A 14198-nucleotide genomic window follows, 5' to 3' on the forward strand; every position below is an offset into this window, starting at 1 on the left:
GGAGGGGTTTCAGCCGCTCAATCCCTCCGACCGGGGGAAGTAACAAAGGGGGAAAAACTGCTGAAAGCACGAGTTTGGAGGAAGCGGCTTCCACCCGTGCTATTGGCCGAAGGGAACGTGCAAGGAGACAGTCCCTGGCTCGGCCCCAAGCCCCGGGCTGCGCGCTCTCCCCGGGCAGGCGGGCTCGGGCGCGGCAGGGGGCACCGGGGCTCCCCGGGGCTCCCCCGCGCCCCCCGCGCCCTGCCCGGAGCAGCGGGACGTCGCCCGTTTAAGGGGCGGGGCGCGGCTCCACGTGCTCTCTGCTGAGTGACTGAACTACATAAACAGAGGCCGGGGAGGGGGCGGGGAGGAGGGAGCGAGCGGGCTTTGACCGCTAGTAACCCCGGCGCCCGGCGCAGCCGAATCTATAAAAGGAACTAGTCGCGGCGAAACCCCGGTAATTCCGAGCGGGCCGGGCGCGGGCGCGGGCGCGGCGGCACCTCCGTCCCCGGGCAGGTGGGCCCGCGCACCCACAGCCCGTTTCTCGGGGTGCTCTGCCCCGTTCCCCCCTCGTCCCCCCCCTTCTCCGGAAGGGTTTTTCCAGGGCCGGGGGCAAAGGCGCGCACAGGAAAGTGGAAAGCAGGTAAGAGGCTCTCCAGCGCCTCGGGGAGCGTTAGGGATCTTGCTTCGGGCCGAGGAGGCTGGGGAGGCGCGGGGTTGGGGGCGGCAGCCCGAGCCCCCTGCAGCGCGGATGGGGCGGGGGCGGGGGCGGGGGCGCCGTGGGTGGGGAGGGCGCCCCGGGGCGAGCCCTGGCGACGCGGACCGGCCGGCGCTGCCGCGCTCGGGGCTCCGCCGGGGAAGCATCCCTGGGCGCGGGCGCCGCGCGGCGGGGGCCCCGGTGGGACTGGGACCCGCAGCCGCGTCCCCTTTGTTGCGGAGAGCCCGAGCCGGCCGCGAACCCCTCGGGCCGGGGGCGGGGGGGCACAGCCCGGTCCGTTCCTCCCGGGGCCGGCCTGGCCGGGCTCTGACCTGGGGCCCGCCCCGTGCGCCCCCGGACCGCCCGCAGCGCGCTTCCTGCGCCCCGAGAACCCGACCCGGCGCCGTCCCGAGCGGGCTCTGCCGGCGCCGCGGGCCGCTTGGGGGGGCCCCGGGGGCGCCCGCCCCGCTGGGGTCGCGGTCCGCTCCGTTTAAAGACAAAAGACTTAGAAGAAGAGGCTGCGGAAACCTGGAGCTGAGGTGCCCGGCCGCCGCCCCCCATCCTTCCTGCCCTTTGCCGCCTGGTCTCTTGGGGCAGCCTGAGGCCGGGCGCGGGTGCGGAGCCCGGGGCGAGACGGTGCCGCCGAGTGACCGGGAGTAACCCCGGCGGGCGGCGCGGAACTCGGAGCTCGGCCGCGGGGCTGGGCCGGGGGGGGCGGGGGGGGCGGGGATGGAGGAGGAGGGCGGGGGATGCAGGGGGCGGGGATGGAGGGGGCGGGGGCTGCAAGGAGGGAGGGGGATGCAAGGAGGGAGGGGATGCAGGGGGCGGGGATGGAGGGGGCGGGGGATGCGAGGGGAGTGGGGGATGCAAGCAGGGAGGAGGATGCTAGGGGGAGTGGGGGATGCAGGGGGGCGGGGGATGCGGGGGGGTGGGGGATGCAAGCAGGGAGGGGGATGCAGGGGGGCCGGGTTCGGGCTGCCGGTGGCCCCGGGGAACCGGCCCGCAGCGCCTCCTGGCCGGAGGGCCTGGGAATCGACCCTGTGGCCGGAGGGGGGCCCGGGCTCCGGGAGGGGCTGTCGCTCTGGGGTTCCGACTGAGATCCGGTGGAGACCGGTGGTTGGAGACGGAGGAAGCCCGGGGCGAGGAGGCCGTCTGGTGGTTCTCTATCAGGATGCTTCCCGATTCCCAGATCCTCCTTACAGGAGAAGGGTCCTGGCGCGGGCCAGAGCCGTGGTTGTGTGTAGTGTCTTTACCAGCACTTATCTTATAGAAGGAAATGAACAAGATGCGTGTGTGTGAGAGAGAGAGAGGGAGAGAGAGGGAGAGAGAAAAGCACCTGGCCCTGGAAGCAGTTGGCCCCTATCTTTTGCAGCATTGATACCGTCTGCTTTTAAAACCCCAAACTATTATTCAGTGACACCTCGCACAGAGAGTGGGTGGTATATACATCCATGTGAAAGAGGACAAATTTGATATTATGAAACATTTCCTTGGTGATGAAAATCAGCAAGTCACTTTTTTTTTTTTAACAAGTCACTTTTTAAGGGCCCCAGCCCCTCCCTCCCCCCAACCAAGAACACTTTACAAAATTTTCCAAGTTCAAAAGCAGTTTTACTGTTTTGTTTGTTTGTTTGTTGTTTTTAAACAATAGTTTGGGACCCAACCTAGGTTTTGGACTTCTTTTCAGACAGAACTTAAATCCTAACTTTAAAAAAGGGCTTCCTTTCTCATCTTGCCTTTTGTTTCAGCCCATTTTTCTCATACCTGCCACAAAAATAATGGAGGTTTCCTGTTGTTTGAATCATTCCCTTGAGACACTTCTCCTAAACCAAAGTGTGAAAGCACGGAGAATGTTCTGGAGTAGGACCTCTTCAGATAATAAAATAATTTTCAGGTGCAGAGTGTTCATCGTCAGCCTGTTCGCCAAATGCTCCTATACAGCAAATAATTCATGACAGTTTAAAAAAATTTTGGATACGCAGAGCAAATTGGTATCTACTTGAAAAACAAAAAACAAAAAACCCCAACAGTAGTAGAATCAGATTGGCCAGGCTTAATGATTTAAGGGATGAGAATTGCTGTTCTAGCCAGAGTAATTCCCTTGCAAGGACAAGCCTCATGTTCCACAATGACATATCTGATTGTGAAGGGGCCACCTGTGATATGTGTGTCTCCTCCTCATGAGCATCTGAAATCTCAACCTTCATAAATATTTCAATCTACATCTAAATGGAGGCCTGTAATGGACACATTTTTTTTTTTTTTTTTTTTTACTTACGGCATATTTACAGTTCATATGAGACAATGGTCAGTCTAGGATTGAAAAAGGGTGGTTAGGGCTTGGTTGTTTTCAACCTCTGCTCTTGGAAGTCTCAATGCTAACATTATTAAAAATGAATGAGACTCAGCAACACAGCTTTTTATTACCCTCTGTAGTATTTCCCTTATATGGAGAGAAGTTGAAATATTTTTCCATCAATTTTTTAGGGATCAATTCTCCCATAAACCAAGTGACTTATGCTATGTTCATAGTGATTGAGAATTGTTAATATTTTTGCTATTTCAATTTCTAGCTCCTAAAGTAATAGTGGACATTACCTTAGATGCTTTAATTATGAACATTTTGGGTATCTAGAAATTACCAGTAGACATGTGGTTTTGTACTTCTAAAATACTCTCAGATCCAATTTTTTTTTTTTTACTCTGGATATTAAAGAAACATTGCAAGTAAAATGCTCCTTATGGCTGATATTGCAGCATCAAATTTTAAATAATCTTTCTGGAAATTTATTTAATGGTTCTGGGAGAGGGCCTACATGAAAAACTGAAACCCTCTTCATATCTGCATGTGGAAATAATCATAAATGCCAAAGTTATTGCAATGTTTATTTAGTAGTCGCTATACAGCACTGTGTGCCAAGCACTATTCCAAATGCTTTTCAAATCCTAACCAATTTAATTTCTATAACAAACTTATTTACTGTTCCTAATTTGCAAATTTAAAAACTGAGAGGTTAACTAACTTGCCCCTGGTCACACATCTTGCAAGTGGCAAAATCAAGATTTGAACCCAGCCCATGAGCCCCAGAGTACTTTAACACCCACACTAAGCATTGGTACAATTTCAGCTGCTGTAAGCAGAGGACTTTCTGAGGATGCTTGTTATGTTTATGGTATTTCATCTGCTAGAGACCTTATCAGACTCTACAGCCTGTATCGTATTTCCTTACTGCTGGCAGTGGGCCAACCAAATTCTCTTCAGCTTGGGACATAGATTGCATAGGGGATTGCAACACTGTGGAAAGAACAGACAATAAAATTTACTCAACTCTAATTCTTTTCTTGGTTTAAAATAAAAATTTTACTGTTGCTCCAGTCAGATATTTGTGAGGGGGTCTATGATTCGACCTGTTTTCCTGTGTAATGCACATAAAATGGAATGGGAGAGTACTTGGCTGGAAAAGTGTAAGGGACAAAAGACAAAGAGAACTATTAGTTTAGCTGTCAATCCTAACTTCGGTGAATTATTTTTTCTATTGGTTATAATACAATATAATTTCTGCTTGTTCTATCCTTAATTATGTTACGGACCTTTTGAAATAAGCCATTTCTCTGTGACTGCCGTCACTGTCTAGGAAAATTTAGCTATTTCTTAAGGCATCGTTCTTTGAAAGTAAATACATTTCCAAAGTCTGCTTTATAAAAGTGAATTAAAATGTTACAGTAAATTAGAAATCAACTCTTAGAAGATATTTCTGCTTGGTTAGGGAAAGTTTCATTTATTGTTGATTTACTGGGTGCTGGATATTGTTTTAAGCATTTTACTTGATAATTCAGTTCATTCTCATGAGAATCATGTGATGTGGGTACTGTTCTCTTCATTTTACAAGTGGGGAGACTGAGGTATAGACAGATTAATGAGCCTGATCATGGGAGTTTGCTAAGTAGTGAAGCTGAGGTTGCATCTCGGGCAGCTTAATTTCCATGAATTTACCAGTATCGGGATAAGGACATTGTCAAAATATCAGAATTTTGAGGAAAGAAATTCTAGCAAAAGGTGAAGAGTGATTCTCCTATTCATTTGGATATTTTCACCTGAAAATAGCTCCCTGGACAGGTAACCAGCCTAGATGTTGTTCGAGAGGTACATTTTAGAAATATTTGAAGCAAGAGAATAAAAATCTCATATGTAAAATTGCTTTCAGATAGAGCTTTCAGTGACCCCGCGTTGTGTTGAGATAATAAGCTCTATTAAAGCAGAGAGCATTTATGAGAAGAACAAATTGCAGGTGCATCACACATGGTTCCTAGAACAAAATAAAGTTTGAAATCTTCTCTTTTTCCATTTTGAAAACTTACTGTAAGACCTCATTTGAATGCCATCCCTCTCTTAAACTGCTGGATTCACTTGTCCCTGCCAACACTGAGTGAATATTATCCCCTTCTTTTTTACTCCTCTAAGATTGGATTCCTGCACTGTTCATGCCATGTATTTAATTGCATTCTTTTGTTATAGTTAACATTATTTGTATTCCTCTTGAGTGTATGCTTCTCCTCAAGAAGGTCTTTGATTCATTCTCCTCAGTCCTTAACTCAACCCCCTTGGTACGAAAGGGGTTCAATAAACGCTGACTTGAGCGAATCAGACAAAGAGAATGGGAAACTGATGTTTGTTTGCTGTATTCTAAAAGATTGATAGAATGGTGGCAAATCACAGACAAGCATTAGAAATAAAATTATATGAGAAATAACCATAGTTGGCTTGGTTGGGCTTATGGTAGAGATTGAGGAATTTTAGTATGCAGTCAATTTAGACCAGCTCACTTTTTGTAGAACAAACAATTCTGATTCCATTCAGTTTCATTTCTCTTTTTTGAGGCAGCTGTGATTTGAGAAAATGCTATTATCTGTGACATTTCACTTTCAAGTACTTTGATTTGCACATTAATTAATTTTTTAAAATAAGAATGAGATAATTCACTAAGTAATGTACAGTTTAAATACTTAAAACCCAGAATAGCCTTTTATGCATAGGGTCTGTTCTTTTATTCATTCTGTGTGTATTTGTTTAAAAGTCTATAGCGTTTCCTATGCCAAATCCAACTTCCAAGAAGCATTTGGAAGCCAAAGCATTTTATCTGGCTAGCCTTGAAGTCCAGATGTTTTATCATAACTGGTATTTAGTGTGGGACATTTCCCAGAAAGAATTTTGCATATATCACCAGTCAGTGGTTATCATTTATTGGGAGAGGATTTATAATGATTTTGAGCATATGATGAAAACAATAGATTCTCTTCGGAAAAAATATACATGGGCATGTACACTCCAAATTTTACATGTAATTACATATAATTATATTTTACATATAATTTCAGAAATCCACTCAAGAGCCATGTGACCTTGGCAAGTCATTTTACTTTTACAAGATTTAGGTTCTTGGTTTATAAAATGAAAGAGGATGACACACATGACTTTTAAAGAGCCCTTCTGTGTTTACATCATCCAGCTCTAGGTTTGTATTTAGGAAAAGGATGATTCTTCATCCTTCCATCCAGAGCTGCTTAGAGATATCCTGCAGGGCACTCTCAGCTTTAGTATAACAGATCATGTGGGTTTCCAGAGGGAGAGGGGAGAAGCCCGGGGAATTCCTAGGAGTATTCCAGATGAGAGTGAAGGTCGCACAGGACACGGGATGGGAGGAGAGGAAAGAAGAGGCAAGAAAGCTGTTGAAATGGCCTGCTTATCTGTGTTAATGGAGAAAGACCTGAATCATAGAACCAAAGGAAGGGGGAGTGGATTCTTCTCAGTAAATTTCAGTAGTGCAAAAATGGTTTAGTGAGACACTGTTCTCGGCTCCAGTTCACCATTTGGAGAATCTCTTTGAAATAAAATAAATAAATCCAGTAAAATTGGAATCCCAATCTTGGACGTCTCCATTATGGGTATAGGTTTTGCCTCTTATACTCAACTGGTAGTCTTGTGAAGCCATTATCTGGAAAGGCGCGCCACTGCCCCTCAGAGGATGAGAATCGGGCTAAGGTGATAAGGATATTCCTAGATTAGCGGAACACACTCACTGGGGGTGGCTGGGCAAGACACAGAGCTTTCTGAAGCATTGTCCTGAGTTTGCTGTTTCAGAGATCACAAAAGATTGGGACCAGAAGGAAGAAGATGAGAAAAGGGAACAAGGGGTTTCAGGATTGGAGCAGGAGGGATGGGCATGAGAGGAGGAAAGCCGCAAAGAAGTTGTTTGGGTTTCATATCCCTATTTATATTTGCTTTGCAAAATCCCTCTAGGATGCCAGGTTGGGAATCATTGGTTTTGCCAAGGGTCAAGCCAAGCTTGTTTTCTTGAAGAAGCAATCCCCTAAGGGGGTGGCAATTTGAAATCAACTGCATCTGGTGTTTAGATGATCCAAGTTTGACATAAAGCAACACTGATGGAGGCAACAGCTTTCCTTGGAAAGGCAGAGAGAAAGTGAAGACCCAGAATAATGAGTTTGTATTGACCTGAGGGCCCTCTTCTACTCCCGGGTGCGGGGCTTTGAGATGGTGGTGGCTGTTTATCTTAGCTGGGGCGAGGTGTGGTCTGTGGTATTTGAAGAGGGAGGGAAGAGGAAGATAGATGATTCAAAAGTGTATTAATGTACAAAATGTGTTAATGTAAAAAAGTGAAATGTACGGAAAATACCATGAAACTGAAATTCATTTCTTCAGCAAATATTTTTTTCAAATATCAGGTGAAGTACTAGGTGCTGAGCAAATGTCAGAAGACTGAGGATCTGCCATCATAATGATGTTTGGCTTGGCATTCAGGGCTCTTTGAAATAAGACTGTGACCTATTTTGACAGTTTTGTCCTCGATTATAAGAGGCATACTTGAACTCAGCTTGGTGAATCTCCTTCCACAGGTTCTCCTCAGGTCTCTGACTTGGACTTTAGGAACCCCTTTCTGCTGGTTTTTGGCTTCTCATTGTTCTGGAGTCTTATATTCTCTGTGGTTGCTTGTATTTGCACAGTGCCCTCTGCTCCTATTCCTCCGGGGCTGAGATTTGACCCATTGGCCGTGGGTAGATGAGAGCGCGGCTAGGGCTAGGCTTTCCACCTCATCACCTCCTGTCATTGTCACCCTCTATTTGATAGGCGGCACATCAGCCACTCAGGTTATTTCAGTTGACTCCCGTTTTTTGTAATCATCAATGAATTTTTAAAAATTAACCTTATGTGGGCCCTCTAAATTGAAAACTGATTACAGTTGTCTCAGATAAAAGGTAACTCACAAACTAGAATGAAAACAAGTTATTTTGGTCAACAATCTATAAAACTTGCTTTTGACGACACATGCTAGTGGACTCTGACACTTCTTACCTTGTTAAAAAAAAAGGCGGGGGGGGGGGGGCGGGGACTAGCCTATATTAAAGAGGTGCTGAAGAGAAGGCCAAGCAAAAACTTTTTCCTTAATGTAATTAAAATTTTTTAAAGGCCAAAAAAATGGGGCAGGCTGGCTGGCTCAGCGGTTTAGTGCCGCCTTCAGTCCAGGGCATGATCCTGGAGACCTGGGATCGAGTCCCACGTCGGGCTCCCGGCATGGAGCCTGCTTCTCCCTCTGCCTGTGTCTCTGCCTCTCTCTCTCTCTGTCTCTCATGAATAAATAAAATCTTAAAAAAAAAAAAAAAAAGGCCAAAAAAATGCTGAAAAGAATTTTTCTCATGGTGTGAGTCAGAGTTTACCACTGTGCCTGTCCCTCTAAAGTCCTCTGAGTGGAATTTGAGCAGTTCTTAAATCCTTCTGGTGTCACTCTTCCCACGTTTGGGGGAACATTGAGGTTGCCTCATTTTTCAGATGGTGCACCTGAGACAGAGAGTAGTAGTTAAGGGACTTGTTCATCGTTCACCTGTTTTGCTAATGGCAGTGCCCCGGTTTCAAACTCAAGTCTGATACCTGAGCTCTAGGCAGTTTTCTTAGATTCAGAAGATCTACTCCAACCTCTTCATCACCAAGACTTGTCTTCTGTTCTGTGGCTCAGAGTGCTAGAGTGACTTGCCTAGATTCACGGCCCAGCTGGTCATTAGCTGGAAATTAAAAACTCGGCCCCTTGTGTCTTTAATCCAGGGTTCTTGCTGCTGCCCCCTAATTTCGGGTAATATTTACAGGGTCCTTTCAGGAGAGAAAAAAGAAATTGTGTCTATAAAAGTGTGCCCTTTTCAGCTTAAAACGGACACCGAATCTTGAAAATTGGACTGGCCTCAGTTATTTATTGTCTGTTGATCCAATTTAAATCTTAAGGGGTTGTTCAACTGTATTTTTTTTCTCTCTCTCTTCAATACAAGTTGTTCCTTGGTTGTAAGTTTGAATCGGAAGGAAATCCCCACAGCTGTCCTGAAGGTAGAGTCTTTGCCGGGGTCTGTTTCCATTATGCAAAAGTATAAAAAGTCTGTGCTAATTTTGGCCGGTTAAGATTAATTGGGATTCAAAGCAGAGTGGTTTTTCTTGTTTTGTTTTTTTTTTTTTTGTTTTTAACTTTAATGATTGTGTTCATTGTAATAAGGACCTTGAGTTCAAGAGAAAGAAAGCCTTTGGTCAAGTTGTGTTTATTCAGTTGTCAGTCCTGTTGCAGGATTTGCAAATTTAGTGGAATTAGTGCCATTTCCCAGTTTTCAATCCCGGTCACATTTCACATGATCACAGCGTGGCTTTCTCCTCCGCTGAGCAAATGGGGGGTTGTCTGACACTTGGTTCCCAGTGGCCTCCATTAAGGGGCATGCATGTGCCCCGGGGGCTGCACAGACCTGCAAGGCCCTTTGTCCTTTAGGCAGACCTCCATTTGGGGACTCTGGTGCTCACCTGAAGTAGATACTTAGCACATGGCAGTCTGGCTAATGGGATTGTGCATTTGCATGCCACTATAAAACCACTGTCAAAAAAAGTAGGCTAGCAGGAGTTCCACCCAATAGATTAGTGTCATTTTTTCCTCGAGCACTTTTTTTTATCTGGCACATAAAATGTTTGATTTGTGAAAATCTTAATGACAACATTTTCTAGAAGGTATACTCAGAATCATAATAATATTGCAATAATACAAATCTGTTTCCTCTGAGAAGAGCCTCCCAAACCTCAATAATGGAGTTCATGTTGCCAGTATTTAAAAAAAAAAAAAAAAGAAAGAAAAAAGAAAAAAAGGCTAACATCCTTGGGTTTTTGTTATTTCAGAATCACAAGTATGTGGATTTAAACTTGTGATCTTATTCCTCTTTCTTCTTTTCACTTAGCAAAGCAGCCAGCAGCATGGTTTGTTTTGGTTATTATAGAGAAGGAGTTCAGTGGTAGCGTTGGGAGGGCAGAGCTTAGACCCCCTGCACCTGTGGCTGCTCTGAACCCAAACTGAATTCTCACTTACCTAGTTACCTGGTCCCTGATGGGCTGCAGAAACAGAAGTATCGCAGGCACGTGACACAAGCTGGCACTGCCTTAAGAGCTGAGAGAAGGTGTTCTGGACAGGATTGCTGGGTTTGGTCACATACTCAGCTGGAACTGGATGAGAGCCTGAAGATTAGGTAACTCGTTTTGGCAAAAGTAAAGGGAATAAGTATTGAGGTGGAAAAATCGTATGCAGGTGTTGCTAGGCTTTACTGAGTGAGGTTTCAGCTTGAGCCTTGGGGTTTAGGGTTCAAGAGTCCTGACAAGTGCTGACAGTCTTATGCTTAGGGTGAGCCCTGAGGGGAGGTGTTCTTGTAACTGGCGTGCTTACAGGGGTTGTAGAGCCTGTGCCTGGCAAATTACAGATTCTCCTTTGCTCACATGAAGTCAATGAAAATGAATGTCCTTCCCAACAAATTAGAGCAGCTTCGAGGACGACCAAATTAAATGCACTCCAGCTTGAACCTGAGTTTCTATGAGCACAGCTGGAAATTTTGTCTTGCTTTTGGGCCACCTGAACCTTCACTCTCAGTGAAGTTTCTGATTTCTTACTGTAGCGAACCTGCCTTAATTCTCTCTCATTCCTGAGGTCTAGACTTCAGAAGCCTTTGTTCCGCAAATATTTGAGGGGCATGGAGTCATCCTGGGCCCCAGGGCTCAGTGTGGCAGAGAATAAGATGTCGGGACCAGTAGCTTGCAGCAGGTGGTGTGCAATTTGGCAAGGACTGCCTGGTAAGCCAGTACCCAGGAGAAGATTGTAGGGAGAGCTGAAAAGACGGAGGAAGCAGAAGGCCCAGGTTGCAAATAGGTAGCTGATGTAGACACTGGCTGGAGGAAGGTGGGGTGGAGAGGGGAACAGAAGCCAGGAGCTGAGCACTTGGAGGAAGGCAGCAGTGTGCTTGCATGGAGCAGAGGAGCCAGAGGAGCCGGTCGCCAAGAGCCCTGAGGATATAGTGTAAGTGAGGGGTGGGGGCCTCCACCAGGGGGTTTTGTGGTAAAACAATGCCTGAAGCGACACCGGGATTTCAGGGTCACGCTTTTACATCTTCTACTGAGCTGGGCACTGGAAAGAGCTCCAGTTCTTTCTGGAAGGGCCTTTGGGAGGAAGTAGTACCTTCTGTGGACAAAGAAGAGAGATGAGAGATTCCTTTAATAAATGAACTGCCTACCTTGTGCCCCACCCTTGATGAATGCTTCGCCCTGTGAAGTCAGCAGCACTAATCAGTATAATAGCTCCCATTTACTGGACACTTACTTTGTTCCAGGAACTGACTGAATGTTTTGTATACATTATTAGTTCTTTTTTATGGAGAGGACACAGGGGCTCGGAGTCCCTAGGGTCCCAGCACTGGTGAGAGGCAGAGGCAGGATTCCAGCCTTGTTTTCTCTGACTCCAAAGCCTCCCTTCTTTCTACTAGGCCAGTCAATTCAAGAAAACGAAAGAGTTAAGGATGTTGGGGGGTGGGGGGGGGGGAGTTTGCTGTATAGCAGCATAGGCCTAAAGGAAGGGGAAGGCAGTGAGGGGGGTTTGAGTTCATCTGTCCCTAAGTCCTTTGAGCACTTTTATAAAAATAAACCCTTTAGGCTACGAGAAGTTTGGACATCTGAAGATGCTGACCCTTCAGAGATGTAAGCCAAACAAAACGGTTTTTGCTGATACAGTCACTAAGCCTTTTATCCTAAAATTCTCTTAGAAAACCCTCCTGCCCCAATGATAGGGAAGGAACACGATAGTCCAGATTTTCTGCAAATAAAGGATTGATTGCTCATGGGGACTTGCTTGCTTGTGTTTCTACAGCTCAGGGTGTTTATGACTTCAATAGTTCCTTCTCTGCAGGTCCTTCTGATTTTGGTATTATGATAGTGGATTAAAAAAAAAACCGGTTTTCTGTGATCTATAATGTTGATAAGTTGATTTCTTTTCAACAGGAAAGGTTCTTTTTCCTCTGTCCTGGGTACCCCCGACCAGAGAGAAAGCAAATAGTTGTATTGTTTGCTGAAGTCTTCCTTTGAAAGGTTGCCCTGTGTTTGTTTAATGGAAGTCAGCAGGGGGAGAAAGCCTCTCTCTAACATTTTGTTAGAATTTCTCCTTAAATCTATAACAATGAAATAAGAACTTGGGTACAGGATGGATTTGTTTTTGGGAACCGGGGCTCTTAACAGTTTTAGATGTCCTGAGATTGTTTTAGCCAGTAGCAACTGCAATGTCGAGAGTGATAAATAGGATCTTTGGTCGTCCAAATATCAGTGACATGATAGAAATAGATTTAAACTTTGTGAGTCTCCTTTAAAAGGGAATTGTTGACAGCAGGAGAAATAATGCTTCTCCGAGGCTAGTTACAGATTTGACAGTATTCGTGGATCTCTTTCAGTTTTTGTGTGTTCATTTCATAGCCTTCATTTTGAAAATTAGCTATTAGCAGATCCTTTTGTCCAGGAAATTGAATATGTATTTCTCTATAAACTAATTGTTAGTAATAATCGAGGATGATGCATTTGGCACTTTAAACCCTCCCCACATGCCCGAGTCACAGATTGTTAGAATTGATAAAATTCATTGGATCTATATTTTAAAAATAGGTATTGTGATAGCAGAACCTTTTCCAGAATGATCAAAATCTAGAATGATAGAATGGCTTCCGTTTATCTTTGGTTTTTTACCTTGGAGAGTTTCTTACGTCTTTTTCCCCCTCATATTTGAGTATTAATATATGATGGTTTAAGTAGGAACACACCCTCAGGGCTGGCCAAGTACCCGCATGTGCCCTTTCTACAGGCCTCTAAGGGTCTAATGACAATGAAGGGCAGTCTCACTAAGTTTGTGGGTCTACAGGATGGTTGGGAAGTGGAAGGGGATGGATGTTAGCTGGTTGGCAAGGATAGCCTTAAGGGTAGAGAGGTTGGTGGCGTCTGGAGGCCAGAAAAGTGAAACTGAGGCAGTCAGATGAACTTTAGGCTTACTAACACTCAGCAGGGGAGAGAAGTCATAGTCCACATCCCCTCCTTCCCTCGCAGCAGCCCCATCCTGTCTTCAGTCATGGGTGCAGTGAACCCGTTGCAACCTGGTTTTCTGACTGTCAGTAATGTCATTAGCCTTTTCTCTGAATGTGGCTACTGATCAGAGACAGAAGCTCAGAGATACAATTAAAGACCTTTCCCAAAGCAAGCATGCTCTGCTGGGCTTATGGGTTTCATATCCTAAGTTTACAGGACCCTCCACATCTCTCTGGAGATGAGGTGGTGTAAACATCTGTGGTTCTTGCTCTTGTATCAACATCTCATGAATAGGCAATCAGCTAAGCTTTAGTGCCAACTCATTTTCCATTCATGTGTGATATGGTTAAATCCTGCCTGAAAATCTCCCTGCTGCTCTGTAGGTTACTGGCCAGCTGCTTATTGACATAAGACACCTAGATGCCTGTCATCAGGAGGGATGCTAAGCTGTTGTCACAGATTTCAACTTCTGTCTCACTCCTGGTAACTATGCAGACATTTGTCAATGAAGTAGAACATCTACTTTATCCGTCTGTCAACTAGTTAGACTTTAGAGAACTGTCATATTCCCCTGTTTTGGAAAAGTGAAAGCTATTTGCTGACTGCATGTTCTGGGTATATGAACTGTTTGGGTAGAAGTCATAAGAAAAATGTGTTCAGGAGAAGAAACAGAACCTTGTAGGAGAAATAGGATAGTGGGAGAGAGCATATGACAGTTGTTGAAACAAATGCTTTTTGGGAAATGGGGGTAGCTCAAACTCTAGGGGTTAAGTCTGGGCAAGTCCCTTGCTTTTTGGAGGCTTCAGCTGCTCTATAAAGTTGGGGCAGGGATGTGGTGGGAACGGGTCTCCAGCACCACCTGGAACTCGTTCTATTGGCTACTATGGCCGTTGACCGGAGTAGGGCCTTGGGAGGGCTTGTTCTCTTCTGCTCAGAGGGGCCAACGTCTCCGCCCCAGTGAGCAGTGGTGATGGCGTGCTCCCCGCTTGAAGGCGGCCCTCCTCTGGCACATGCCCTGCTGAGGGCTCGACTGCCCCGGCCTTCGATGGCAACGCAGCCCCATGGTGGCGAGAAAGGCCTGGCTTCCTGCGCTCCCAGTGTTCTTGCCCA

At 46.0% G+C, this 14198-nt stretch overlaps 1 protein-coding gene across 7 annotated transcripts in view; it reads left to right on the forward strand.

Moving 5' to 3' along the window:
* Window positions 1-337: 337 nt before the first annotated feature.
* The window catches only part of ABCA1 (ATP binding cassette subfamily A member 1), a 128396-nt gene continuing 114535 nt past the window's right edge, over window positions 338-14198 (forward strand). For 3 of the 7 annotated variants that reach the window (XR_011995471.1, XM_072727804.1, XM_072727817.1), the window contains exon 1: window positions 344-622. The gene's annotated coding sequence lies outside the window, so the exon portion shown is untranslated. Of the gene's footprint in view, window positions 623-14198 lie in introns of all 7 variants that reach the window. The other 4 variants (XR_011995470.1, XM_072727812.1, XR_011995469.1 and 1 more) reach the window with 2 other exon arrangements.

Source organism: Vulpes vulpes, chromosome 12 (genome assembly GCF_048418805.1).
Source record: "Vulpes vulpes isolate BD-2025 chromosome 12, VulVul3, whole genome shotgun sequence".
NCBI lineage: Eukaryota > Metazoa > Chordata > Mammalia > Carnivora > Canidae > Vulpes > Vulpes vulpes.